The sequence below is a fragment of the Saimiri boliviensis genome, chromosome 14 (genome assembly GCF_048565385.1).
Source record: "Saimiri boliviensis isolate mSaiBol1 chromosome 14, mSaiBol1.pri, whole genome shotgun sequence".
Lineage (NCBI taxonomy): Eukaryota > Metazoa > Chordata > Mammalia > Primates > Cebidae > Saimiri > Saimiri boliviensis.
This window is the reverse complement of record NC_133462.1, coordinates 88,756,724-88,782,879: the sequence shown is the minus strand read 5'-3', so window position 1 is coordinate 88,782,879 and position 26,156 is coordinate 88,756,724. Positions and strand designations below refer to the sequence as shown.

The 26,156-nt window shown below is 40.7% G+C and overlaps 1 protein-coding gene across 5 annotated transcripts in view; it reads left to right on the top strand.

Moving 5' to 3' along the window:
* FH (fumarate hydratase) overlaps positions 1-25,184 on the top strand; it is a 72,804-nt gene extending 47,620 nt beyond the window's left edge. For 4 of the 5 annotated variants that reach the window (XM_003935338.4, XM_074385386.1, XM_074385385.1 and 1 more), the window contains one exon: positions 339-25,184. The gene's annotated coding sequence lies outside the window, so the exon portion shown is untranslated. The remainder of the gene's footprint in view (positions 1-338) is intronic. The other variant, XM_074385387.1, reaches the window with a different exon arrangement.
* The last annotated feature ends 972 nt before the right edge of the window (positions 25,185-26,156 follow it).

The following is a 26,156-nucleotide window of genomic DNA, read 5'->3' as shown; positions in this document are numbered from 1 at the left end:
TATTATTATCCTGGTCATACATACACTGAAAGTGAGGCTTAGGAAAATTGAAGATTTTGCCTAGGGTTAGGCAATAGGTAACAGAGTGGAAATCTGAACAGGTTTTTCCAATTCATAATGCTCTAAACCAGTGGTCTTTACCCTATTTTGGCCACACAATTTTAAAATTATCTATGTACCACTGTATTACCATGTACATTAACATATATACAAAAACAGACATTAAAAAAGAGAAGGAGATAAAAATACAAATAGAAATGTAAATTATTTCTTCCCACACTCTATAATAGAGTATCTTCTACATCCCATAAACTTAATCTTGCTGATGACTCTTCTAGGTTCTTATCCTCTCTGGACTGTGCAAATGGCAACCAAATTTCAACTTGAGTTTTGGAGGGAATGTTCAAACCATAGCACTCTTCACAGCCTGAGGATGATACTACTGTTGAGAGGGGTAGGTCTTTGCAACCAGGCTTGGGATCCCAGCCAAGAGCATGACATGGAATTGATAAAGAATGTGGTGGTTAGAGGCTGAGCAAGAGGCAGCAGAATGGCATTGGAAAGGACTTGGAGTTAGCAGAGGAGAGTAGAAGGTCTCACTGAATCCTTTACTGATCGTGTGATTATGGACAAGTTGCCAAGACACGATGGGTCCCCATAAATGGGTGAGTTGGCCCAATTTTCTCTCTCTTGCAAGTTTTGCAAGCTTGCTTCTTCCTTCCATTCTTCTGGTATAGGATGACACTCGCCAGATGCCAGCATCATGCTCTTGGACTTCCCAGACTCTGGAACTGTGAGCCAAATAACCTTTTTTTAAAAAAATTACTCAGACTATGGTATTCTGTTATAGCAGTAGAAAATGGATTAAGACAGTACGAGAAATTAGTACTTTAACTATTGTAATTGTTCAAATGAATCAGGCCCAAACCTCTTTAATCCTAATTTTTCTTGACAGAGAACATCTGCTTTTATTTGACAATTGTTACCATCCCACACTCACTTGATGCCATAGAAGGCTGCCTATTTAGCACAGTTTAACAGTTTAACATAAAGGCATCTTCTTTTCTTTGTTTTTTTTTTTTTTTTTTTTTTGGAGGTAGAGTTTCACTCTTGTCACCCATGCTGGAGTGCAATGGTGCGATCTTGGCTCATTGCAACCTCCACTTCCCAGGTCTAAGCCATTCTCCTGCCTCAGCCTCCAGAGTAGCTGTGATTGCCAGCACCTGCCAACATGCTTGGCTAATTTTTGTATTTTTGGTAGAGACAGGGTTTCACCACTTTGACCAGGCTGGTCTTGAACTCCTGAGCTCAGGTGATCTGCCCACCTCACCTCCCAAAGTGTCGGGATTACAAGGATGAGCCACCATGCCCCGCCTATTTTATTTACTAGAGTTTGCATTTGACTGTACTCACAGTTGGTGTCTGGACACTCCAAAATTTAATATTTATCACTTTACTTGTTGCTAACTTCCAATGATTCTGTGAGTTCACTTTAATATGGACAATACAAACTGTTGCTCTAAGCCAGGTGTCCCCAGGGGGGCCAGTTCACTGTCCCTCAGACCGTTGGAGGGCCGCCACATACTGTACTCCTCTCACTGACCACCAATGAAAGAGGTGCCCCTTCTTGAAGTGCGGCGGGGGGCTGGATAAATGGCCTCAGGGGGCCGCATGCGGCCCCGGGCCGTAGTCTGGGGACGCCTGCTCTAAGCATTTATAAATTCAAGTAATGTGATTGTGCCAAACATTGTAGATATCCTCAGCATACAAGATTTATTATGTCTGACCCTGAGTGCTTACTTGTTTTGTGGCCAAAGGTAGCACAGTCAGGTTTCTAGGATGGTGAAACCTCTGGGTGTGGGATGAGATGGAGTTGGAAGCCTGGTACAGTGTTTCTCCCAGAGGGAAGTATCTGAACAAGCAATGACTCATCACTAAGTGCCCTCAGCAAGAGTCCTCCAGGGACCACTGTGCAAACACAGGAAAGGGAAAGTGAATCCCAAAGGTTCAGGACTCTGGAAAGCCACAAAGGGGAGTAATTGCTTTATTGAGCATTTTATTCCAGGGACTCAAAACCTTTACCTTTAAGAGTTATTTTAAAACTTCCCAGCCCTAGCCATTTATTTTATAAAAAGCAGTTCACTTTCACCAAATATAGTACAAGAGAGATACTAACAGAAATTATATCATCATTTCTTCCTTTTTGTTTGCTTCAAAGGAAAGTCTATCAAGGACAAGGAAGTCAGTGCTGTTACAAATAATTTTATTTGATTTGATCTTACTTATTCAACAGACAGGTATGAAGTACCACTAGATGCCAAGTATGGTGCTATGAGCTGGAGGATAAAATAATGAGCAAGACAAGTCTCTGTCCTTCTGGAGCTTATGGTCCAGAAGAGGAGAGACGGCATGCATGAAATTCATTGTATTACAACTCCAAAAGTGGTTTTGTGTTTGTTATGTTGAAGTTCACACAAAGCACAGCATTTAACTCCCTTATCTCATCTACTTGAGACTGATACTGAGACTTCTGGTGGACTGGAGACATCATACAATGATAAAAAGTATCTGTCATCAATCTGGAATAGGACTGGGGTCTCTGGGTAGCTAGATTGATGCTCTTCCCATTTGGTAGCACTGCCCTCCTGTAGGGCATCATGATTGGATCACTTTGGAAAGATGTGTCCGGGGTCCTTCAGTGATGGAATCCTTCATCTAATGGGAATGGCAAAGACTAGATACCTCCCTTGGCTTCTTTAAGGGATCTCTGAGGGAAGCTAGAGAAAAGGCTCTTAAAAGCTAGCACACCTCTGTAGCTCAGAAAGGAAATTTTCATATTTACTTCTTTAGAGCATCCAATGCCAGTCATCTACAGTGCTTTCTTTCTTTCTGACCCTTGGGCAATTGTTATTTGCCACATTTTAGTTCATACTGCTGGTCTAAGTGATAGTGAACACGAGATATGTGATCTCCCTGAACACTGTCTGAGATAGCATCTACTTTCCCTTGCATTATTTCTCCCTGAACTTCGCAGCTGATAGATTATGTCTTTATATGCCTCTGCTTGTTTTCTATCTCCCAGTGAGATATAAGTGCCTCAACAGCAGGGCCCTGGTCTAGCTTATCAGCTGTTGTGTTCTCAGTTCATAGAACCCTGCACGGTCTGGTAATTGTTGTTTAGTTGAACAAATAAGGAAAGCAACAGATGAACAGATGAATACCTTGCTCTGTGAATATCTTGCACAAAGACTAATTCTATTAAATTCTTACCAAGGAGGTCTTACCAACAACAAATAGCCAAGGTCATCACATGTCATTTTGCTTAAAGTTGCAGATTCCAAGAATCTTACAAAACAAACAAGAACAAAGAACCCTTTGTTTGAGAAAATCAAAGACTGCCTTTCACAAACCAGAGCTACTATACTTGTGATCTTTCATTCACCTGAGAACACTTATTTGCATGGATGTAACACTGTGTAAGCCCTTTCTAGTGTTGTCAGGGTGACCCTGAATCCACAGAATAACCTTCTCATGTTCCAGATGTCAAGGCTCCCAAGGAAGAGTCAATTTGATCTGGATGACAGTGTGTTCAGCACAGTAGTGTCCCAGGTTTTCCAGAGAGCCCTCTAGGAAAAACTATTTCCATCATGTTTTAAGCAAGCACTATTTTAGCCATGAAATGAAGACCCCCCTCATACTAATTCAAGTAACAGCGTGTATGTAGGGGAAGGGAGTGGTGGTGGTTGTAGTAATTTATATACAGGGGAGCTCAGGGAAATCTGGACAGCCAAGCCCGGATAGTGGTGGTTCTGTATTGAAGGCAACTGCAGCAGCAAAGTGATGGATTTGCTCAGGTAGTCTCAGTTGCATGCTACATGCCTGCTTCTCACTCATCTCTATTACCAGTCTCTCAATTTCAGATTTTTATATGGATCTTGAGAGAGGTGTCTTTTATCTACCTTATAATTTCTGCTTATTCGTTGTTTCTGTTACCACGTAACTCCAGCTCACACATGCTTATCATGACCCCTCAGGCCTCTACAACAGAACCTTTCCAAGAAAATATAGCAGGTCCTAGCATAATGTTGTTTCATTTTAACATTGGGGGAAAAATAGATTCCCATCTGAGGTCGCTGCCCATGTGGAGTTTGCACATTCTCCCCATGTCTGTATGGGTTTCCTCTCACATTCCAAAGCTGTGCACGTGGAGTGAAACGGTGTATCTATGTGGTCCCAGTGTGAGTGAGAGTGTGTGTGTGAGTGCACCCTGCAAGGGGATGGCGTCCTGTCCTGGGACGGTTCTGGCCTTGAGTCCTCGCTGCTGGGATGGGCTCCACAGTCACCCATGATCCTGAACTGGAATAAATGGGCTGGAAAATGAGTAAATGAGTGAATATAAATCATTGTCAAATAAAAATTTGTAAAGTATACAACAATCATACAAAGGCACAACCATAAAAGATGAAGCAAGAAAGCACTCAGTGAGTTACTATATGTGTGATCGTTGGTTTTTTAAGCCACGTCACCACATGCGGGTGCTCCTTATGATTTTAGTGTGGAAACATTTATTCCTTGGTTGAAGCTACTTATGGCTGCCTTCACTCACTGATTCCAGAAATTGGGTAAGTAATTGTCTTACTTTTTTAAAATTAATCTTTCTTAAATATATGTGCAGCTCACATTTATTTCAAGGTTTAATGTTAGAAGTATTTTCAGTCTTTGTTTAGAAGTTTGGTAATGTTTTTGTGACCAGAAATATCAAAGAAACTTAACTCTTTTTTTATATTAATTAGCCTAAGGTAAGATTGGTTTCGTTATCATTTTGCTTAAAGTCAGTTTCCAAGAACCTATCCACTATGTTAATTGAGAAGTTACTATGTACAAATTAAAATTAAAAGGCTTAATTATTCCTCTTGAAAATAAGAAAAGAGATTTTCTTCTCTCCCTTTTTCTTTGAGAAAACTTCTAGTTGTAAGTAGTTTCTTCTCTCTTTGAACTGTATTTAAATCCTTTTGAAGATTATGTAGGACTTTTCTCAGCTTTGTGACCCTGGAGTGTCTTCCCAAGGACCTGGTATCCATCTCTTTGAAATGTAAATATTGAAGGACATAGCACCCCCATCTCCCAGTTTCTGTGTTAGTATAAAAGTCTGACTTCAGAGTATCTTGCTCCAAGTTGCAAAACTACCTCCCAGTATAAGATATGAGGAGTTTTCCTTTGGATAAAGCCTGTTAGCTAATACAGGTGGTCGGCCCCATGCCTCGGTAAAGTGAGAATGAACTTTGTGTGACACGTGGTGCTGTCAAGTCCTCTTATTTGAGGACTAGTTATTGCTTATCTTAAAAACACGTATGTAATGGATTGTGGCTGCTTGGCTATATAAAAAGGTGAGATTTCTTTCTGTCTTTGCAATCTCCTAGTGAATTGCCTGTGGTGCATATTACATTCTGGTTTAATGCTATTTAATAAAATTTATGGAAGGCTGTGGGTTTGGATTGAGCTCCTGCACTGGGCCCCAATAGACCAAAATGGTGTCATTCATGGTAAGTGCTACATAATCAAAGAAGAGATTCAGAGCAACCAATAGAAAGGGCCCAGCCAACCTGAGCCAGCCTTATAGGAAAGAATGAAGGTAACCTAAAGTAACATGATGTTAACCAATCCACTTTTTTATATTATTCTGTTTTCTTATTCTGTAAGATAGCGCCTTACAAAAACCAACTGTTCCACCTTACCCAACAGGGCTCCTTCTATTTTTAGACAGGATGCTTCCTGATTCATGAATTGCTAATACAAGCCAATTCAATCTTTAAACTAAATGTGTTGAAGTTCTGTTTTTGCCAATGCTTATTCAATAATAAAAGTGCTATTTTTTCCCCCTTCTACTATCTTCAGGGAGAAGATTTCCGGGTAAGGAGAAAGTTTTCTTTTTAATTATATTTTCCCAATACCTATCACATTTATTTCCTGTGGCTACCTGACTGTTTTCTTTTTCTTCCTTCTGGTTCTGTGGAGAAAGACTCTTATTGGGCAGCTCTCCTTGAGCAAGATTGTCAGTCTATAAACTGGCTGCCAGTGGATGAAGTACCCTCTCCCTGTCCAAGGTGTGAGGCCAGAGGTGAAGCAGGATCTTCTGTACTGCACATGGTGCTGAAGACCGCTCATTAGTAGGTACTGTGTTGTGAGCTAAGTGACTCTCTGTATGACACTTTTGAACATTTTTAGAAAAATAAGGAATATAATGATGCCGGTTGGTTGCTCCTAATGTTACTGGACGTGTGGTGGAAAAAAAAACTGAGTTCAGGGCGTTGAATTCCCAGGTGAAGAATCACAAATGACCTAAGAGCTAGCTATGTCCTTAAGGAGAGCCTTATTTCCAATAGTTACAGGCTCAACAGGCTAAAAATCAAATGCAGAACCTCATCTGACAATTGACTCAATTACAGCACAAATTGAAAACGCAACCTCCCGGGGTGTTTTCTGTTAAAGTGAGGGCATTGATTGGGAAAAAAATGGGATCCTGTATTTTGAGATGGGGCCATGTGGGAAGACCCTGATCAACCTAGAGACACTGAGCCCCTAAATTCTGATGAAACTTCTTTGCCAGAGGGAGATATCTTCCCATCCCCAGTAGAAGAGACCTCCCCAACCCTACTGGAAGCAGCCTCCCCAGTGCCAGTGGTGTTGGCCTGGCCACCTCTGTCTGAGGGTTTTAACCCCCATTGCTTGAGGAAATGGTAATGGCCTCCCCCGAGAGAATTGCCATGCAAGACAATTCTGATTATCCTCAGGACTCACCATGACCACCTTTGCTTCTAGACCTATGACTGGACTCAAGTCCCAGAAAGACTCTAAAGGTGAAGTACAAAGTGTGACCCTTAACAGAGTGCACTGAATTCCAAAAGAACTACTTCGGGTTATTAGTTAATACAAGCAGAAATTCAGGAAACATGTGTAGGAATTATGGAGGTGGAACATGTGTGGGAATTAAGGGTGTAGAATAATGATAGAAGGAACATAAAATTGGATCAGGCTGAATTTACTGATATGGGCTCAGTAAGCAGAGATTCTGCATTTCGTGTTGTGGCTTAGCAAAAAGGGCTCTAACTGTTTGGGTGAGAAGAAGATGAAAAGATGGCTCACCATAAATGAATTAGAAATGCCTGAATTCCCTTAGTTTAATAGAGAGAAAGAAATTCAGAGGCTTAAGGAGATTGGAAAATTAGAGTGGATTTGTTATTTATCTTACTCATCTACACTAGAAGGGTCCAGAAGACATAGTTTTCACCAATACTTTGAGAAATACTTTGAATAAATAAATGTTGAGGGGATCCCCAGCACCTTTGTTGAGCTTTGCGATTGCTCTTTTTTTGCAGGCCAGACCTTACAATGGGAACCACACTTATTCGATTAGAAAACCTAAATGGAATGGGAATAATTAGATCCGAGAATATGGCAGGAGTCATGTGGTGGCGATGGCACTTAACCACCAAAGGCAAAGTGGGCATGGTTATTGTAGTGTAGGACAGCAGTGTCAAAGCAGCAATTAGACTAGTCTGAATCCAGGAGACATGGTGTTGGCTAGTTAATCATGAAGTTTCTCAAAGTGAAATAGATAGGAAGCCTACTAAAATCTTAACTGATCTGTAGAAGCAGAACATTTCTAGGCCAAAAAGCAAGTCTAACTCAAATCACAAAAACAGAGAGATGTGGCCCCTCAGTCAATTCCAGACAAGCCAGTTTACAAACGCAGAACCCCATGAGTGAAGGGGAAGTCAGGTCCCCGGGAAGAACCACAGTATAATACCAAAAATTTGTACTGTTAAATATTTCTCCTATCCTTTTCCAAAGGGACCTATGGCCTTTTACCAGGATAATTGTACACTGGGGAATAGCAAATAATCAGACCTTTTGGGTCTGCTAGACACTGGCTTCAAATGGACACTGATTACAGGAGACCTAAAACATCACAGTGGTCTCATTAGAGTAGGGGTTTGTGGAAGTCAGATGATCTATAAAACTTTAGCTCAGGTTTGTCTCACAGTGAGTCCAATGGGTCCTTGGACCTATTCTGTGCTTTTTTTCCCCAGTCCTGGAATGCATCATTAAAATAGGCACATTTAGCAGCAGGCAGAATTCCTCCATTCATTCCCTGACCTGTGGAGTGAGGGCTATTATGATATAAAAGGCCAAATGGAAATCATTAGAACGCCTCTACTTAGAAAAATAGCAAATCAAAAGCAATTCTACGTGCAGAATAAGTGCCACCCTCAGAAACGCAAAAGATGAAGTCATGGTGATTCCCACCATATCTCCAATCAACTACCCTGTTTGAGCTGTGATAGACAGGTCTTGGAGAAAGATGGTGGATTATCATAAATTTAACCAAGTGGTCACTCCAATTGCAGATTCTGTACCTGATATGGTTCCATTTATTGAGAAAATCAACTATCTCCTGGCACTGGTATATAGCTATTGACTTGGAAAATGGCTTTTTCATCATCCCTGTCCATAGGGACCATCAGAAGCAGTTTGTTTTTTGTTGGCAAGACCAGCAATATACTTTCACTCTCCTACCTCAAGGGTATGTCAACTGTCCAGTTCTATGTCATAACTTAGTTTTCCTGGATCTTGATCACCTTTCTCTTCCACAAGATATCACACACTGGCCCATGACATTAATCACATTTTGCTGATTGGACCTGGTGAGTAAGAATTAGCAACCACTCTAGACTTACTGATAAAACCTCTAAGTGCCAGAGGGTGGGAATTAAATCTGACTAAAATCCAAGGGCTTTCTAACTCAATGCAATTTCTATGTCTCCAATGGTGTGGGGCATATAGAGATATTCCTTCTAAAAGTGAAGGTTAAATTGTTGCAGCTTGCACCACCTGCAACCAAGGAAGAGACACAGCACAATTTGGAGGCAACATATTCCACATTTGGTGTGTTATGCTGGGCTATTTACAAAGCGACCTCAAAAGCTTCTAGTTTTGACTGCAGCTTAGAACAAAGCAAGGCTCTGCAATAGGTCCAGGTTACTATGCAGGCTGCTCAGGTACTTGAGCTGTAAGATCTAACATATCCAATGGTGCTTGATATGTTAGTGGTGAATAGAGATGCTCTTTGAAGCCTTTGGCAGGTCCGTATAAGTGTATTGAAGTGCAGGCCATTGGGGATTTTGGAGCAAGTCTTTGCCATCTTCTGCAAATAACTACTCTCCTTTTGAGACAGTCCTTGGCCTGCTCCTGGGCATCAGTAGAGACTGAATGCTCAACCATGTGGCACCAAGTTACCATGTGACCTGAGCTGCTCATGATAAACTGGGCATTATCTGACCACCAAGCCATAAAGTTGGGCATGCACGCAGCACTTCATCATCAATGGAAGTGGTATATGTGATCCAGCTCTTACAGTCTCTGAAGGCATAAGTAACTTACATGAAGAAGTTGCCCAATTGCCCATGGTCCTCCCTTCAACTACACTGTACCTATGGCTTCATGGAGAGTTCCCTATGATCAGTTGGCAGAGGAAGAGAAGAATTAGGCCTGGTTCACTGATGTTTCTGCATAATATGCAGCACCACTCAGAAGGAGCCAGCTGTAGTACTACAACCATTCTCTGGAACATCCCTGAAGAACAGTCATGAAGGGAACTCCTTCCAGTGGGAAGAAATTCAGGTGGTTCACCTGATTGTACACTTTGCTTAGAAGGAGAAATGACAAGATGTGTGATTATATATTTGTGTATAGGCTTAGCCAATGGTGGTTTGACTGGATGGTCAGGAACTTTTAAGGAGCATGATTGGAAAACTGGTGACAAAGAAATTTAGGAAAGAGAAATGTGGATATACATCTCCAAATAAGGAAAACTTGTGAAGATATTTGTGATTCATGTGAATGATCACCAAAAGGTGACTACAGCAGAGGAGAACTTTAGTAATCAAGTAGATAGAATGACCTTTTCTGTGAATGCCATTCAGCCCCTTTCCCCAGCCATCCCTGTCATTGCCCAATGGGCTCGTGACAAAAGTGTCCATGATGACAGAAATGGAGGTTACTCACAGAATCAGCAACATGGACTGACCAAGGCTCACTCACCAAGGCTGACCTAGCTCTGGCCACTGCTGAAGGTCCAATCTGCCGGTAGCAGAGACCAACACTGAGCCTCCAATGTGGCACCATTCCCTAGGTGATCAGCCAGCTACCTGGAGTCATGTTTATTACATTGGACTGCTTCCATTATGAAAGGGGCAGTGTTTTGTTTGGAATAGACACTTCTCGTTACCTTCCCTGGACACAGTGCTTTTGCCAAAACTGCCATCTGTGGACTTACAGAATGCTTTAGCCACCATCATGGCATTCCACATAGCGTTGTGTATGATTAAGGAACTCACTCCACAGCAAAAGAAGTGCAGCAATGAATTCATGCTCATGTAATTCACTGGTTTAACCATGTTTCCCACTATTCTGAAGCAGATATCTTGATAAAATGGTGCAATGGCTTTTTGAAGAGTCAGTTATAGTGCCAGTTATGTGACAATGACTTGCAGTGCTGAGGCAAAGTTTTCGCACTCTAAATCAGTGTCCAATGTATGGTGTCATCTCTTCCATAGACGGGATTCATGGGTCAAAGAATCAAAGGGTGGAAATGGAAGTGGAGCCACTCACCATGACCCCCAGTGACCAACTAGCAACATTTTTGCTTCCCATTCCTATGACTTTATACTCTGCCAATCTAAAGGTCTTTAGTTCTGAGGGAGAAATGCTTTTACCAGGAGACACAATGATGATTCCATTGAACTGAAAGTTGACTGCTGCCCAGTCACTTTAGGCTCCTTCTGGTCCTGAGTCAACAGGTAAAGGATGGAAATATGGTGTTGACTGAGGTGATTGATTCAGACCCAGCAAGAGGAATTGGACTAGTAGTCCATAATGGAGAGAGAGAAGAGTATGTCCAGAAAACAAGAGATCCTTCAGGCGTCTTTTAATGTCACCATGCCCTGTGATTATGGTCAACATAAAGCTATAACAACGCAATGACCAGGACTGAAGGACTGCTAATGACCAGGCCCTTCAGATTTGGATCACCCTGCCAGGTGAAAAACCATGACCAGCTGAGGTGTTTGCTGAAGGCAAAGGTAATACAGAATGAATAGTAGAAGGAGGTATTTATAAATACTAGCTAAGAATAAGTGACCAGTTACAGAAATGAGAGCTATAATTGCCATGAGTATTTTCTCATTTTTTAATGAATGTATTTGTGTTTATGTATACATATATATAAATTAAGCAAATATTTTTCACTCTTATTCCCTTATCATGTAACATAAGATGCATTGACTTTATATCATAGTATTTAAGTATTACTAATCTTACATAGAAGTAAAGTTATAAGATATCAAGGAGAAGAGTTAACATCATTCATATATTTTACCTTCTCTTCCGGGGAAGGGATTATTGGTGTGTTTTCAGTTGTATGCCGAATAATTGTATCATGATAGGCAGAATTATGACCTTGGTAGTGTCTTAAATTGATGATTAAGTATGGTTTAAAAAGATGTATATGAGTTGATTGATAAGAGGTGAAATCCGGGTTGTCATTTTATGTGTCAGCTTGACTGGACTAGGGGATGCCCAGGTAGCTGGAAAAACATAATTTCTAGGTGTGTTTGTGAGGGTGTTTCCAGAACAGAATAGCATTTGAATCGACTGGGTACAGATCATCCTCACCAATGTGAGTGGGTACCATCCAATTTATTGAGAACCCAAATAGAACAAAACTTCAGAAGGATAAATTTTCTCTTTCCTTATAGAGCTGAGACATTCATCTTCTCTCTTTTTTTTTCCTTCTCACTCTGTCGCCCGGGCTGGAGTGCAGTGGCACGATCTCGGCTCACTGCAACCTCTGTCTTCCGAGTTCATTCTTGTGCCTCAGCCCGCCAAGTAGCTGGAACTACAGGCACACACAACCATGCCCAGCTAATTTTTGTATTTTTAGTAGAGACAGGGTTTCGCCATATTGGCCAGGCTGGTCTCAAACTCCTGACCTCAAGTGATCCACCTGCCTCAGCCTCCCAAAGAGCTGGGATTACAGGCGTGAACCACTGCACCTGGCCCATTCATCTTCTGTTAACATGAGTGTTGCTGGTTCTTGGGCCTTTAAACTCAGATCAGGACTTATACCATCAGTACCTCCATTATTGGGCCTTTGAACTCAGACTAAATTACATCATTGGCTTTCTTTGCTTGCTGGCTTGCAGACATTAGATTCTAGAACTTCTTGGCTTCTATAGTCCCATGAGCCAAATCACACATGCGCTCTCTCTCTCTCTCTCTCTCTCTCTCTCTCTCTCTCTCTCAACTTTAGAGACAGAGTCTGTTTCTGTGGAGAATTCTTGCTAGTGCAGCATTTTAAGAATTTAAACATGATCATGCTTCTTTAGCAGAAAGTCCTGAGATTTTTTTCCTTTGATGGCACAGATTCAAAGTAGTTCGGCTCCACTGCACAGCTGTGACCAGTGGGCTTTGTGAAATCTCTCTCTCTAGAGAAACTTCATGCAGTTTCATAAAATTACTTTTGTCTTCAGGATGGAGGTTTATTGGTTCTCTGTACAACTGGGAAATCATCCTTTTTGGACGATGGAGAGTCTTGATTAGCCCTTCCAAATTAGTTTTTTCTTCCTCTGTTGGAACTTTTAATCAGTACAGTTTGCCAGACATAAGGCAATATATCCAGAAAGTAGAATGCCACAAAGCTTTGCCGATACTCATTTCCCAGGGAACATATACTTTCTTACTTCATCTTATAAAGGAAATTGTTGGAGGAATGGAAATAAACATGTATTCAGATTATGTTCCCAGTCCTTTATGAGGCGTTTCATATGGAATATTTTTGATGTAGATAACTTTTTTGAAAGGCCACCTGAAGCCCAAAGAGATTGAATAACTTGCCCAAAGGTTAACATTGTATGAAGTGGTGGGACTTGAATTTGAAGCCAGCTCTGACTCCAGATGGTTGCTACTCTCCTCCAATTAGACTTGAGCTAAAAACAGGGCTGAAATGATGCTAGATTCATGAGATGAATAATGTTAATGCAGTAGAGAATCACTCCTATGCTAATAGAGATATACCTGAGACTAGGTAATTTATACAGGAAAGAGGTTTAATTGACTCACAGTTCCATATGGCTGGAGAAGCCACACAGTCATGGTGGAAGGTGAATGAGAAGTCACCTCTTACATGGCGGCAGGCAAGGGAGTGTGCAGGGGAACTCCCATTTATAAAACCATCAGATCTCATGAGACGTATTCATTACCATGAGAACAGTACGGGGAAAACTGCCCCCATGATTCAGTTATTTCCACCTGGTCCCCACTTGACACATGGGAATTGTTACAATTCAAGGTGATTTTTGGGTGAGGATACAGCCAAACCATACCACCCAGTACAAGCCACTCTACTCTAATTTTGCTTCTGTAATGGAGAAACTATTTTAAAAAATTCCTTGGGGTGTATTTTCCCCCCATATTAATGCATTTTTAAAATTTCACTCTCTCTCTCTGTAGTCTTTTCTACCTTTAAAGCAAATCAGTGACATTTATTGCCATAGTGAAAGACAGAGAGATATATCTGAAGTCCATAGGGCAAGAGAGAGAAAAGTGATTCCTGGGAATATTACTTTTGGACAGAAAGGGGAAGTAGACGTTCTCCCTGGGTTATAGGGCAAAGACTGGATCCTTCAGCAACCTGGTGTCCAGCCCTCAAGAGTTATATACCAAGTTGAGAAGAATCGGAAGCAGTGAGAAGAAGCAGAGGCTCTTCTACAATGCTAAGAGACTCCATAAATCTCCACGTGCATTCACATCTGTGGGGAAAGATAAGGAAGGCAGCCACTTTAAGGGAAAAAAGCACTATAGATAGGAAGTTAAAACTTAGGTTGTGAGATATAAAATGCTATTTACCAGAAAAAATAAAACTACTTTATACCAGAAAATTCCAAGATTTCTTACCAACTGCTGTAAGTGAGGATAGGGCCTCTAGATGGATGAGGCAAATGATAGAAAGAGGAAAAGTCTACATTTGTTGCACATCCTTCATTTGTAGTGTATTAATTTCAGATACTGCTGCGCTTTCATAACTCATTCTTTTGGGTGATTAATAATGGCTCCCCTTAAAATACAAAGAGATTTCCTGGGAGGCATTGAATGTCAAGCCATGCTAAGTATCAATACCATCACATGAATTAGGTTATTGTGGCTCATCTCATGTACCTAGGGAGACCTGTGAGGATACAGAAGAGCCTGATATGATGGTGTCATGGTCTGTGGGGTAAGTCCATGAAGAGAGAAGGCAGAAGGAGGAAAAACTCCATTTTACAGAAAACTAAGTCAGGGGCCAGAAAGCGGACATCTGGGCCTTAGGTACTTGGGAAAGGCTGGAGAGAGGTCAGGGAAAGGTGTGCCAGGAGGTGGGATTGGGGGAGGGACCTGCGAGCCAAATTCTCCTTAGCTAAGCATGGTGTTGCAAAAGTGGATGAATTTTGGCTCCAGACAAATCTGAGATTAGATTTTCCCTGGCTACTGGTGCCCGATGCCTTTCGATAAACTCATCTGCATAAAGGGAGAGCATTACTTGAAGATGTTGTGAGAATTAAATGAGAAAATGTTTGTCAAATGCCCAATTCTATGCTTGTCACATGGTAGCTACTGTGCCTGTAACTGTCGATTTTAATGTGTGAAAGTGAGGGCTACACTAATTTGCTCTGGAGTTTTCCCTGAGCAGATGGCAAATAAGAAGTGTCAGAAAATGAATGATACACTCTGAGTCACGGGTGGCCCAGAAGCATGTGGTGGCACGTGTGGTTTATATCTCTTTATGAGTGTTCTGAGTCCCTCTGAACCCAAATGACAGCTGTGTGTAAGCAATTACTGCTGGCAGGATCACTGGTCTAGAAAACCAAATAGCAACAACAATGCCCACCCACCCCCAACTAAAAAAAATTCCCCAAACCTCATTACCTTTTGGATTTGTTAGCTTTGTACCTTTCTGTAAAGATGATTTGATTTGTGGCTTCCCTAACGGATTTAACTATGGCTTTGCCAATCTGTCCTATCTATTAAGTTAGAGCAAAAATCTTTTCAAGTGTCAGCCAAGGGAGTCCATTTGGACTTGTGGTGGTCCTGGCAGCACTGATCGGGAGGAAAGAGGAATGCACACTTTCTTCCTGAGACTATGTGATTAGTCCGTTGGAGCTGCAGTAACATAATACCTGAGACTGGGGGTAACTTATAAAAAACAGACATTTATTTCTCACAGGTCTAGAGGCTGGGAAGTTCCAAGGTCATGGTGCCTGCATTCAGTTCTGGTGAGGGTGGCTCTTGGCTTCCAAGATGGTGCTTTGTTGCTGCGTACGGCAGAAGGGCAAAAAGAGCTTAAGTTCGTTTCCCCCATTGCTATTACAAGGCACTAATCCATTCATGAGGGCAGAACTCTCATGACTCAGTCACTTATCCATAGGTCCCGTCTCTTAACACTGCAACAATGAGGACTGTTTTACCAGAAATTTTGAAAGATAGACTAATTCAAAGCATAGCATTCTGCCCCAGGCTTCCCTAAATTTGTGTCCTTCTCACATGTGAAATACATTCGTTCCATTCCAATAGCCCCCAAAGTCTTAACTTATTCCAGCATCAACTTAAAAATATATGTCCAAAATATCATCTAAGTGTCATCTAAATCAGGTACAGATGAGACTTGTGGTACAATTTCTCTGATTTGAATTCCTTTGCGAGCTGTGAGCCTGTGAAATCCAGCAATTTAGGTGCTTTTAATCTACAGTAGTGGGACGGGCATTGAATAGACATTCTCATCCTAACAAAAAGAAATAGAAAAGCAGAAAGGGGAAGAGGTCCTAAGTAAGTCTACAACTCAACAAGGCAAACAACATTAACTCTTGAGGCCTGAGAATAATCTTCTTTGACTCCATGTTCCTTGTTTCAGATACGTGGGGGCAGAGGCTGGGTTCCCAAGACTCCAGGGGATCCTGCTCCTATGATTTTTCTGGGCTTAGCTCATACTGCAGCTGTTACAGGTTAGAGCCAAGTGCCTGTGTCTCCCCCAGACCGTCATTGCATGCTGGTGGCCCTAAATGTCTCAGATCTCATAGGTCACTCTAACCTCATGCTTCTTCTGGGCATTGCTCTGGTGAGAAGTTTAAGTGGCAGCCTTGTCCTCCTAGAAGTTCTCTGCCTGTTCTCCAAATCTCTGAGGCATCTTTTGAAATCTAGGTGGAGGTAGCCATGCTTCCACAGCTCATGAACTCTGTGTGCCTGCAGAGTTAGCATCACATGGATGCTACCATGTATTACAGCTTGTACCCTCGCTTGAGCAACAGCTAGGGCAGCCAAGAAATACTGCACCAGAATGCAGGGAGCAGAGATTTAAGGTGGCCCTGGGCAGTGAGCCCGCAGGTACCCTGGGTCCCTCTTTTGAAAGTGTTCTCCCCACAAGACCATGGCACTTTGGACCTGTGAGAGTGGGATATCCACAAAGATTTTCAGAAATGCCTTTGGGATCATTCTTTCATTGTCTGGTTAGCACCTGGCTTCCTTCTAGCCATACTAATTCCATACTAATCTTAGCTATACCCTGAGTATTCACTCCCAAACACACTTTCTCATTCTTTACATGGCCAGACTGACAGTATTCCAAATCTTTAAGTTCTGCTTCAATTTTGATAATAAATTCCTTCTTTACTTAATTTTTCTCTTTTCGAATGTTGCCATAAGCAGGCAAGAGAAACCATGCAGTGCCTGAGTGGTTTGTTTAGATACCTTTTTCATCAAATATTCTGGTTCATTGTCCTTAGGTTCTGCCTTCCACAGAGTACCAGGATAGGGATACAATTCAGCCAAGTTACTTGCCACTTTATAACAAGAATGTCCTTTCCTCCAGTTTCCAATAAGATATTCCTCATTTTCCTATAAAACCTCAATAGAATGGACTTACTCTCCATATTTCTACCAATATTCTGATCATGACCACTTAGAAAATCTCTAAGGATTTAGGCTCTTCCTACAGCTCTTTTTCTAAACTGTCATTAGAATTGCCCTTCATGATCCATTCACAACAGTCTAGGCTTTTTCTAGCATGCACCTTCAAACTCTTTCAGCCTCTATGCATTACCCACTTCCAAAGCTGCTCTACATTTCCAGGTTTTTACTATGTAACACCCCACTTCTGATACCAGTATCCATCTTTGTCACACATTCAAACCACAGAACTGTGATTTACTGTCCTATCAAAACCCTGTGTTCTACCACTTATTTCCTGTTTAGAAGTAAAAGAAGTAGACCAGACTAGGAATGCAAAACTTCAAGTTTATGAGAAAGGGTGATTTGGATTTTCTTCCTGTGCATATGTAAATCAAATATCTCTGACTCTCTGCATCTACACTTGCCAGAACCTGATTTAGGCAAAGTTTCAGCTGTTGTCCCATCCTGACTGCCCATCTCTTATGTTCACTGCATCCTCCCCCACCACTACCCCTATTTATGTCTCAAAACCATCACAGTATTGAATTTTTTTTTGAAGTTTGAAGGAGGAAATTGAAAAAGGACATTGCACAAAATATTCCATTTTTGCTCTTTATTTAAAGGTGCTTTCCACATGGCAGTTGCAAAATTTCTTTATATTTTTATCATTCCTCTTCCTTACCATAAACCTCCAACTCATTCACTTGAGACCATAAACTCCATGTTTTCCTCTCCTACGTCCAATTCCCCAACTACTAGTGTATATGCCTAGAAAAGAGCATCTCTAGCATGCCTTGGTTTCTCTTATAAGTGCATTTTGAATTTTTTATTTATATTGATGTTTCTATGTGATAAATGCTAATCAAATTAAAAAGAGAAAATAGGAAGCTATATGAGAAATACAGATCAATACAAAATGCTGGAAAATACTACAATCTTTGTTAGAAAAGTGCTTGCAAAAACAAAAGCTGTTCTGAGTGGAAAATGCAGCTCTATAAAGGAATCATTCACTTCTCAGTGACAGGATCAGAGTTGAAGGTTGCCAAATTTGGGGATGAATACATTAGTTGAGAGGCTAACAGGTCACATCAGCACACTTCTCCAGAGCATTGTCTTCTACCTATAAGGGCTGCTATGTTTGGAGTATGCAGCTTCACCTGGAGATGCCTAAGAGATTATGCCCCGCACCACTGTGGGAAAGCCTGCAGCCAGTGACTGATTGATATGGTGAGGGGGCAGGAATAGAAGTTTGGTGCTATTGCCTCAAGTCAGGACAACTCTGTGGTGCCATTCATATGCCTGTCCACCCATGGAATCAGGCTGGGGTTACACTTTACATGAAACCACATCTTTACTTATCTTTTTTCTTCTGCCCAATCCTTTGTCTCTCATTTCTTTAGAGGCTCCTTTTGAAGTGCTCCCACAATAAATCACAGCACAAGAATCCCCATCTCAGACTTCTGGAAAACACAATCTAAGAAGCTTGCTGTGGTATCTGCAGAGTGATAGAGTGGTCAGCTGCGCTGTGACTTTTTGGCCAGTGGTCATATCCATGCAATTCTTCCCTTGTGGTTGTGGTTTTTACTACAAGATTGATAGTTATATGTGCTGTATTGCAAAAATGACCACCACTCTCTCTCCTTCCTTCATGAGATGGAGTCTACTTGTCTATTTATTGAGTTTGGACTGGCCAAGTGACTTATTTTAACTAATGAAACATTAGCAAACAAGGAATTTTGGGAAAGCATGTGCACATTGAGCTTGCCCTTTCACTGTTCTTAGAACCCAGAGCTACTACATGAGGCTAGCCTGCTGGATGAAAGGCAAAAGCCCATTATCCCCATGGTCCAGAAGCAAAGCTGTTCAACTAAACAACACCATACTTTAGATACTTGAGGAAGACTAGCTGAGATTAGCAGAATCACACAGTCTAAAGTGCTGACCCATAGAATCATGAGCTAAATGAATGTTTATTATGCTAAACCACTAAATTTTGTTTGTTAGGTAGCAATGCTGATTGATACAGTATAATAAATTGTGATGGATAATGTTCTTTAATGCATTTTTGCAGATAGCTACTTCAGGCTCAAATTGCTGTCATGCAAATATATGGAGCACGATGTATGCATATAAAATATAAGCATGCACACATATATATGCTGCAAAAATGTCTTGAAATCAATGTGCTTTCTTTCTATTTTGGAATTATCACTAACTTACATTCTAGATAAGCAATTTATATGGCAGAATGAAGGGAAAAAATCTTACATTTATTGAGTGCTTTCTGACTGTTAGAAGTCCCTATCTCAGACTTTTGGGAAATACAATCTGAGACACTTGCTGTGGTATATGCAGAATGGTGGAGTGGTCAGCTGGGCTGTGGCTTATTGGTCAGTGGTCACATCATGTAATCCTTCCTTTGTGGTTGTGTTTTTTACTACTAGATTGATGGTTACATATGGTGTATTGCAAAAATTACCAGCACATTTTGAGACCACCAACACTTGTGATGATGAGTGACTTCTTGCAAGATCTGGATGTTTAAAAGTGTGAAGCGTCTTGTTCTCTGTCTCGTTCTTGCTTTTGCCATGTGGCATGTCTGCCCCCCCTTATCCTTCTGACATGATATGATTTGGGTCTGAGTCCCCATCAAAATCTCATGTTGAATTGTAATTCCCTATTTTGGAGGTGGGGACTGGTGAGAGGTGATTGGATCATTGGAGCAGTTTCTCATGGTTTAACACCATTTTCCTTGGTGCTGTCATCATGATAGTGATGAGATCTGGTAGTTTAAAGGTGTGTACCACTACCACCCCCACTTCCTTCTGCTCCAGTCACGTGAAGTGCTTGCTCTCCCTTTGCCTTCCACCATGACTGTGAGTTTCCTGAGGCCTTCCCAGAAGCCAAGCAGATGCTACCATGCATTGTGGACAGCCTGAAGAACTGTGAGCCAATTAAGCTTCTTTTTCTTTATAAATTACCCAGTTTCAGGTATTTTTTACAGCAACATGAGAATGGACTAATACACACCATGACTGTAAGTTTCCTGAGGCCTTCCCAGAAGCTGCAGATGTCAGCATTATGCCTCCTGTATAGCCTGCAGAACCATGAGTCAATTAAAACTCTTTTCTTTGTAAATTATTCCATCTCAGGTATTTAGAGCAATGCAAGAATGGCTTAATACACATGGTCGGTGAGTTATATCTCTTTTAACAAGATAGGAAACTAATGCTCAGAGAGGGAATGTAATTTGCCCAGGGTGTAGTTACCAGATGGATTTGAAGGTAAGTTTTCTTGACTTCAGAGACTTTATCACAAGGCACTTCCTGGGAATGTAGGCTTCTTGTCATACTATGTATCTTTTAAAACAGTATAATTGGACAAATCTATGCTTACTATTTGTTACTTTGTAAATCTTGGGCACGAAGTTTTATATGGAGCTTCAGATACATAAGAAATTTCCAAGCAGTTATTTCCACATTTCAGTTTAGAATGGCATTTCCCAGTTTTTATATTAGAGGATGCACCTTTAAATTTTCAGATATGCCTTTCAGTCATCTATCTTCTAAACTGTATGCTCCAGCATAAACTATGTCCTCAATAAAGTCTATTACATTTTATACAAATATTTCTTTTTCTTTTTCTTTTCTTTTTTTTTTTTTTTTTTTTTTTTGAGACGGAGTTTTTCTCTTGTTACCCAGGCTGGAGTGCAATGGCACGATCTTGGCTCACTGCAACCTCCGCCTCCTGGGTTCAGGCAATTCTCCTGCCTCAGCCTCCTGAGTAGCTGGGATTATAGGCACGTGCCACCATGCCCAGCTACTTTTTTGTATTTTTAGTAGAGACAGGGTTTCACCATGTTGACCAAGTTGTTCTCTATCTCTTGACCTTGTGATCCACCCGCCTCGGCCTCCCAAAGTGCTGGGATTACAGGCTTGAGCCACCGCGCCCGGCCTTATACAAATATTTCTTTGTGTCAGGCTGTTGTCCTAAGCTCTTGGGAGGCAAAGAAGAATAAAATAGTCTATTCTTTCAAGGAACTCACATTTTAGTGAAGACAAAAATATATATACATAATTTTTTAAAACCACACATGACTCATAAATGAAATATGGAAGTGTTAAATGGAATACTAAAACTAGTTTGGAGAGTGAAGAGGTCAAGAGATCAGAAAGTTTTCTTGGAGGAGGCAATACTTAAACTTAGTCTCAAAGGAGTTCACCCGGCTGGATGGAGTGAGTGTGTAGAGCAGACAAGGGTCAATAAATACTGTAATGTACAAATCCTCAAAGCCCAGTAGCCAACATAGTAAAAGTTTATCTGTTGTACATGTTAGAGTTTGATGCAGAGGTTTCTGTTGAAAGGGTGGATGTGAGACTCTGTTCCTAAAGTCATTGAGAGATCAAGGCTCCGCATCTTTGGCACACACACACCTTCTGATGTCTCATTGACACCCAGTAGGTAGAGAAGACAGGATGTAGATGGCACATTTGCATCTTAACCACTTCCCTATGATCACTTCCTTGAAGGCTGCATTGGTGAGCCTAACCACATGGCCTGATCGTGAGGATGGGGACTTAGTTTTGTTAACTCCTGTGTTCCCCACAAAAGAAGCAGTACACATATTAATAAATGCACAACAGATGCTTGTCAAATTTATTTGTGATTGAATGTATCTTTGCACTTAGTTCAGCATCCACCACACAGTGCCGTTGTGTAAATATTTATAGAAATAAAGTATAGCTTTCTATCTTTCCCTGTTACCTATGTTAAAAATTATTAAAATGTACTAAAAATCTAACATACTGGAATATATGAACTTCTCAGTTATGAACCTAAGAATTATACCAGGTTAGAAAAATTCTGGGAAATATTTGTTTGCATGGGCACCAAAGGGGAACTGTAGCTCTACCAGCAATAAAATTCTTCCTTTTCTCTCTCCCTCCCTTCCTCCCTCCTTCCTTCCCTCCCCACCTCTCCTCTCCCTTTCTCTCTCTCTCTTCCTCCTTTCCTTTCTTCCATTTCTATAGACCTGAACATATTCCACAGTGCTTCTGTCCTATATGTTTGGGAGGATGCAGAGATTTGCTGGACACAGCTTTTGCTTTACCAAAGGAGTCCAGACACATCACCAAGAACAAGAACACAAGGCAAACAGTGACAAACACCACATTAGAGCCATAGATAGAACCACCCACTTGCCTCTTCTACGTGGCTGAAGAGGGATGGCTCTGAAACACCTCCCACATCAGCTGTACCTTTTTCCATCTGGAGTCTCTGGTACATCTGCAGTTCAGGTGCCACACTCCACTTCTAGTTCCAGTAAGAAGAAAGTGGCAGAGGAAATGACTGGCTGAAAGCCTTCTACTGGCAAAGGCATGATTTTCACATCAACATCTTATTCCTCCCAAGGGATGTTAGTTGTCATGAATATGTGTCTGAAAGTGATACTTCCCGTGAACCATCTTCTTGGTTTCCAGACCCAAGGATTAGAATTGCACATATCAGAAGGACAATTTCACCCTCTTTAAGAAGCAAATTAACTATAATGCATATAAATAGCTGTTCCCACAGAGGCAGCTGAGTTTGGAGGGCATGATACCAGCAGGGGTTAGTGATATCTTTATGTGATCGGGAAAACTGCCTTAAACAAACATTGCTTCCTAATGAGATAGTCATCAGTCAAGCATCAAGTGAAAGAGGCCCAGGTTCTCAAGAACCTTGTGTTACACGGATCATGAAATCTTCAGTAGCTTGAAGAATAGGATGTACTTGTAGTTCTGGCTATTTACTCTGTTACAAGTACAGGGCCCATTTATGGTTCCCAAGAGTACCAAGGTTAATGCCAAGCTTATGCCATTAAAAGAAAATAAAAAAAGACTGCCACATTTCCTTCTTATGAATAAAGGCAGTTTCATCAGTAAGGCAATAAGGACAGAAAAATTCTTGCTGACATGTTAGTCGAGTGGTTGTCTACATTTTTAATTTCAAAGAAATTCAGACAGAAGATGGAATATCTTCAATTTTGATCATTCAGATAGCTGTAGGGGAGTCAAGACTCCACCTCCATCCTCTTTGGGTTCTGGCTGGACCCCAAAGTTCAATTGATGTAGACAGATTAGCAGGAGAAAAGCATACAAATGTATTTAATACAAGTTTTGTAAGGCACAGAAGCCCTCATAAGGAAATGAAGACCCAAAAAAGCATCTGGAATCACTCACTTATATACTGAATTAGACAAAGAACACTGTTGCAAAATGTGATAAAGCAAAGGGGCATCGGCTAGGGTAGTTAATTGGGTAGAGATGTGACTAAGAAGATCAGGGTTAGTTTAACAAGATCTGCTTGTGGAGCCCTCTCTTGGCTTCAAGTTCCCATTCTTGATGATAAGAATGTTGCTTTTATATGGAGCACATCTTTCACATGGGAATGCCACCTCCTGCTTTTAAGAAACACAAAAATGGTCAGAGAGATCTTTTTGCACCTACTCTATCTTAAGTGCCCTGAACAGCAATAATCTTGATCCCAGAGCAGCGTACTGGGGGAGTGGCATATTCTCAACTCCATCATTTCCAAGAACTACACTGCAAGCATTTCAAAGAGGATCTTCCTTTTTTTCCTCTGATGACCTCACCATCTCTAGCCTCTTTCTACTCTTCCAACTGAGTTTTCTATTTTTATGATGTTTTTGTTTTCACTATGTGAACCAAATTATTGGTGTCACATATGAAAAGCCATCTAAATGGCATTTATTTACTTTAAGGCTGATAGGACATAAAAATAGTAATCTGGGTGAAAAGAAATGTGTCTGTTTTCCTGCGAACTGTTGTATAATAATGGTCAGTTGGGAGGCCATGGGTAAACTGCAGTCATTCCTTCAAGAAAGCCAACCTGTCTTCCAGGAACCTACTTAGCAAAAGCACTAAGAGCTGCTTTTTTGGATTCCTTGACTCTGTGGCTCCTGTGACTCTAAGATAATTCTTCCTGGAACTTGTTTCTAGGTTGTAATCTAATCCAGGATACTGTTGAGATATTCCTGAAGGTTCCTTAATAAACAGTCTGAAAGTATTCATTTTATTAGGATTAGAAAATAAATCCATGTTTTAGGTGCCAGGCTAAATAATGACAAGCATTCAGAGTTGTATTGTCCACTTATTAGAATGACAACTTTCCAGGTTATATGGTGATTCAGAGACCTGAATCTGAATTTCCATTCTGCCACTTACCAGCTATCTGACTTTGGACATCTTGGAAAACTGTTTTGGGTTTCATTAAGGTGCTGATTTTTAAAGTGGAAAAAAAGAATGCTTTCCTTTTTGACTTTAAAGTATTTTTATAATAAGAAATAAGATAAAGAATGTAAAAATGACATTTAAGCTATAAAAAACTATCAACTATTATTAAAATAGTCCAATACATAGGCCACATGTATTATTGGTTATATTTAATTCTGTGTGGTGATAAATTCTATCTTCTCTATATTTTTAAAATACCCAAGACTAGATTAAATGAACCACAATACCTTTTGGCCCTATTATTTTTAGCTCCAGAAGTGTGTTGATTTGGAAGCAAATCAGTCTGATGCTTATTAGATCTCAGCGACTGCTTGCTGTATTAAAGTGGCTTGGGATAAAACTTGATTAATAATACTCAAGATTACTCTTGACCTATGTCCTGAATGGTTTTGCCTAGATTTTCTTCTAGGGTTTTGATGGTGCTAGGTCTGATGTTTAAGTCTTTAATCCATCTGGAGTTAATTTTGGTGTAAGGTGTCAGGAAGGGGTCCTGTTTCTGCTTTCTGCACATGGCTAGCCAGTTTTCCCAACACCATTTATTAAACAGGGAGTCCTTTCCCCATTGCTTGTTTTTGTCAGGTTTGTCGAAGATCAGATGGTTGTGGGTATGTTGTATTTCCTCTGAGACCTCTGTTACCACCTCTTTCCCAGAAAGTTCTGTATAACCTGCCCCTCAATTTGCATTCACTCACCTCTTGATTTGCATGTAATCGAAAGTGCACATATGTGGCTGTAGAGTTTCCAACAGCCAACAAGCACAGCTCATGGCTCCAGGCACAATGTCTATGAGTTCTGCTCTGCAAGGAACAGCTCCAGTTCAATAAAAGATTACTATCCAACAAAAAAAAAAAAGATTACTCTTCCTCTCAAGAATCAGAAAATGATAATTTTCAGAGACTGCACATTTGGAGACAATGTCTTGCCTCTTTATCACAAGCTTGGACCAAATTTTCACAGACTTTATGGTCAGAGAGCACAGATGCACAGACATTATGAGGGCAAATAAGTGTCTTTCACTGAAGAGAGCCTTTAGTGTCTCTCAATAAACTGCCTCAGTAAATTAGTTTATTAACATTAATCTATAGATTCCTACATGAGATCAACAAACTGACTTTCTAAAAAACAGAAAGAATCAAGTTTGGTCTACATGCCTCTAAATGATAAATTTTACTATCTTTTAGTTACTGAAGTAACCAGTTTTGGGGTGTCAGATAACTTCAGTCAGAATATAAATTTGGTAGATCAAAGATCAGGCTCTTGATAAAGTAGGATAAACAAAGATAAAAGCTTTTTAAAAAGAGTTCATTATATCCCAAAGATACCTGATACCTGCATTCATATGTTTTTGACAGCACTATTTACAATAGCAAAGATATGGTATCACCTTAAGGGTCCATAACCATCAATGGATGACTGGATCAAAAAATGTGAGGGGTGTGTGTGTGTGTGTGTGTGTGCACGCGCGTGTGTGTGTGTGTACATACTGTGGAATATTACTTAGCCATAAAAAGAATGGACTCATTTTTTTCAGTAACACGGAGGCAGCTGGAGGCCATTATCTTAACTGAAACAACTCAGAAATAGACAGTCGAATTCTGTATATTCTCACTTGTGAGTGAGACCTAAATAATGTGTACACGTGAACATAGAGTGTGGAATAATAGACAATGGAGACTCACAAGAGTGGCAGGTGGGCAGGGAGTGAGGGATGAGAAATTACTTACTGAATACCATGTGTCTTATTCAGATGATGGACATACTAAAAGCCCAGACTTCATCACTGTGCAATATATCCATATGTCAAAGCTGCATTTGTACCCCCAA